The following is a 4,709-nucleotide window of genomic DNA, read 5'->3' as shown; positions in this document are numbered from 1 at the left end:
GACAATAAATATAACAATAAGTTCCTCCATCATGGAACTCCCAACCAAAAAAAATAGATATTTTTTACGGGGTTGACAATAAATAATTATATGAGGCTACCTCTTATTCAATAATAATGTCTCATCAAAAGAGACACAACAGTAGCAGCTTAAATGGGTTTGGCTTAGGCCCACTTAACGACCCAAAATAATCCTTGTAATATCACCCATGAAATAATCCAAAGCACATATCTATAGTAACTAATATGCTGACCAAGGAATAATCTATCAATTCTTCAAAAATAATAATCCAGCCAAAGGAAAAAATTTACTGAGTCGCACCAAAATCTTGGGCACATTTACCGAGATAGAAAATAAGTGGCCTGAGTGAGGTTGACCCGGACCTAGTTGGTTTGGGTTGACTCGGTTGGGAACAGAAGTCACGTGAATGCTGCTGAGTCAACTCGATCCGGGTTGTGGCAGAACCAAAGCTAGGTTAACTCAGCGCTGATTAATTCATGTTTCCTAACATAGGAAACATGAAATATTTGAACAGTGTCGTCTTCCTTCCCGTCTTCTTCAGCATATCGGCGGGAGGAAACTTTTCGGATAGAGGTTGTTAGGACCAAGACCGTAATCTGTGCATAATAGACCCTTAATTCGAGGGTATAATCACCTCGAAGCATATACTCAAATAGAAAACGCAATATGGGCATAAATAACAGTAAATCAACATCAAAATACAAGAGGCAACGATCTTACGTGGTTCGGCGACAGCCTACTCCACGGGAGGGGACGAGAATCCACTAAAACGAAATGGGGTGAAGCTTTGCAGCTTCAAGCATACAAAATCGATCTCCTACACAAAGTCAAGCTCCGATTTCTCCCTCTACGAACCCCTTCTTTCTCTGTGCAAAGAATCCCTAAATCTCGTCTTCTCAAACCTCTCTTACTCCTCAAAATCCCTAAATCCAAAGAGCTCCCGATTTTATCCCATAATCGGGTCCCGACGCGGATCCAAATCGGGTAATCGGTTCGGGTCAGGTAATCGGATTCAAGACACCCGATTAACAAATCTCCACCTTGGCTTGAATTCGATTACTTATCTCTGAAAAACTGAACCTGTCTATCGCCATCTCCACCTTGCCTCCTAGGGTATCTGAATTGAGCAACATCACTACCCGTGACCGCTTCAAGGTAGTTAGTGGGCTCTGGAAACTGAATGGTTTCTCACAACAACAACTCCCTACTGCCTCTACTAGTAACACGTGGAAAACCTCACTGCAATCTCTGCCTGCAACCACTACTGCCTTTGCCTCTGCCTGCAGCCACTGGAAGACTTCTCTGCTACAAGGACTCCCTCTGGAATCAATGACTCTCAGTCCTTTGGCAATGGCGAGTGTCCACAACTTCAGCCTCTAGCAACAGCGAGTCTCCACAACTCCAGCCTCTAGGCAACGGCGAGTCTCCACGACTCCAGCCTCTAGCAACGGCGAGTCTCCAAGACTCCAGCATCTAAGCAATGGCGAGTCTCCAAGACTCCAGCCTCTAGGCAACGGCGAGTCTCCACGACTCCAGCCTCTAGGCAACGGCGAGTCCACTACTCCAGCCTCTAGCAACGACAAATCTCCACGACTTCAGCCTCTAGCAACGGCGAGTCTCCACGACTCCAGCCTCTAGCAACGGCGAGTCCACTACTCTAGCCTCTAGCAGCGGCGAGTCTCCACGATGTTCCCAACAAACCGGTCTCTGCCACAGGTAATGCATAAGTGACCATGTTGGCGTAGCCGTACTTATCACCCTCAAACTCCACCTACTCACTGATATGCCCTAACCGAATATTCCACAGACTAGTCGTGTCAAAAAACTGAATCTGAAGATAAGGAACCTACTGCAATACCTATGACTGTACTACCCTGAAGCACATAAAAGGTTACCAACCTTTTTCCCTTTCATCACAACCAGTGTCCCTATACAGACCTCCAAAAAACTCCACCTTCAGCTGTACATCTGCAGCCAAGGTAATCAAGAGAACCTAGAGAAAACAAAACTGGTACATGCCGAACTTCTTACAAATTTCTCACTATACCACCATACATCTTTATCTAAACCGTTCCAATCCCAAATAGTCTTACAGAGCAAAAATTCCCATCAAAATTGTACCACCATCTACTGACTGATATGTCGTAGAAAAATCCTAAATAAGACATATGTGGTAGGAACGGCTCGAATCAAGTATCCACTCACCCTATGAGTGTGCAGCCCTCAACTGTGAGAACATATTCTGAACTATCAGAATGATCTTCAGCAAACCCAGCAACCTCTTCCTTTTCTTCTCTTTTCTCCTTCTCTTTCAATTTTGGACAATCTCTTGCAAAATGACCTGGTTAATGACAATAATAGCACTTGCCCCATTTCCCCTTTGACTTCGGCCTAGAACGGCCACTGCCTCCAGAATCTTTCTCCTTCGTTCGCCCTCGAACAAATAGACCATCTACTTACTCCTCGATCCCACTGGTAGACACTTTCTTCCTCAACTCGTGAGAGTATAATGATGCCTTAACATTGTCCATAGAGATGGTATCGTGCCCATGGAACATAATCGTAACAAAGTGCTCATAGGATGGGGGTAAAGAGCACAACACAATCAGTGTTTGATCCTCATCTTCAACGGTAACATCTATAGTTCTCAAATCCATAATAATCTTGTTGAACTCATTAAGATGGTCTTTGAGAGATGCATCTTCCTTCATCCGAAGAGTGTAGAGTCGTTGCTTCAAATACAGCCTGTTCATAAGAGATTTAGTCATATAAATATTCTCCAACTTCGAGCACAAACCTGCTGGTATCATCTCATCTGCAACTTCCCGCAAAACCTCATTGGCCAAACACAACTGAATGGAACTAAGAGCTTTGATGTCAAGATCCTTCTTGGCTTCTTCTGACATCGTAGCTGGAAACTTATCTTTTCCATTCAATGCTCTGTGGAGTCCTTGTTGTACTAACAAGGCACGCATCTTCACGCACCACAAACTGAAACTCATCTGCCCATCAAATCTCTCTAGTATATACTTCGTAGTCAAAATTACCGAAATACCCTCGATCACAAAAAATGCTCAAATTTCTTAAATCTTCTCTCTGACCTCTCTCATAAACGGAATTTCTTCTCTCTCGTCGCTTCCAGAATCCAACACCGAACAATGCCAAAAAAAAATTTCTTCTTCTTCCCCTCGGCACTGTTAGACACCACCCAGTGCCAAAAAAAAAAATTTCTTCTTCCTCCTTGGCACTGTCAGACACCACCAACTAGTGCCAAAAAAAAAAAAAATTTCTTCCTCCTCGGGCACTGACAGACACCACGAACAGTGCCCAAAAAAATTTACTCTTCTCCTTTCGGCACTTCCAAAAACTACCAAATGTAAGCTCGGGACGGAGCTCTCTTCCCGTCAGCGGAAACAGAGAGAAACGAATGGAATTCCGGCGCCGACGCCGAAAAACCTCACTCTGATACCACTTGTTAGGACCAAGACCGTAATCTGAGCATAATAGACCCTTAATCCGAGGGTATAATCACCACGAAGCATATAATCAAATAGAAAACGCAATATGGGCATAAATAACAGTAAATCAACAGCAAAACACAAGAGGCAACGATCTTACATGGTTTGGCGACAGCCTACTCCACGGGAGGGGACGAGAATCCACTAAAACGAAATAGGGTGAAGTTTTGCAGCTTCAAGCATACAAAACCGAGCTCCTACACAAAGTCAAGCTCCGATTTCTCCCTCTACGAACCCCTTCTTTCTCTGCGCAGAGAAGCCCTAAATCTGTCTTCTCAAACCTCTCTTCCTCCTCAAAATCCCTAAATCCAGAGAGCTCCCGATTTTATCCCGTAATCGGGTCCCAACGCGGATCCAAACCGGATAATCGGTTCGGGTCGGGTCGGATAATCGGATTCAAGACACCGATTAACAGAGGCTAAGGCCCAAAAAAGTTCCTCAAGAACGGAAATAATTTTGGCATATTCCGTCTTCTTCCTCGGGCATCTTCGGCGGAAACAGCGGAAGGAAAGTTTCCCACAGCGCTCGGCGAGAAATTTCTCCGCGAGAGCAGCAGGCATGTTCGCCCTCCCAAAAACGGAAACCTCAACTTCATCTTCTCGTAGGCACCGAACAGAGAGGGAAACACTTTCTTCCCCCGACTCTCGGCGGAAACAGCGCGGCAAAAAAAAAAGAGAAACATACCAAATATACCCAGCAGCAAAAAAAAAAAATCTTCTCTCAGGATCTTCGGCAAAAAAAGTGCTCGGCAGAAACTCGGAAGTAAAGTTTCCCACCGACTTCGTCTTCTCTGGCAGAGGCTGGTCTCTTTCCCCGCAGCCGAACAGAGAACGACGCAAAAAAATAACCGTAGCAGTAGAAACGTTGTCGCTTTCTCATGGCTCCTCACAGCTCCTCAAGTTCCAGAAAAGGCAACTCGTCTTCCTCCCGGCGCCGAACAGGTCGGGAGATGAACTTCTTCTTCTCCCCCTCGCCGAAGCAGTATTCCGAGCTAACTCGAACTAGGTTTATGCGGCTCGGGCAAAAAAGTTTTTTTTTTCGCAAGATGTCCTTATCTTCGGCCTCTCGGCCGAACAGAGCCGAAACAGCAGGCCTTCGTGTGGCTGGTATGTTGTCCAGAAACAGCAACACGGAGGGACTAGCTCTAGACGCTGCTGCATCGCTCCTGTG

Source organism: Aristolochia californica, unplaced genomic scaffold (assembly GCF_029961685.1).
Source record: "Aristolochia californica isolate CCGP_79_NKW_82.1479 unplaced genomic scaffold, dmAriCali1.0.hap1 SCAF_3, whole genome shotgun sequence".
Classification (NCBI taxonomy): domain Eukaryota; kingdom Viridiplantae; phylum Streptophyta; class Magnoliopsida; order Piperales; family Aristolochiaceae; genus Aristolochia; species Aristolochia californica.
This window is presented reverse-complemented; position numbering follows the sequence as displayed.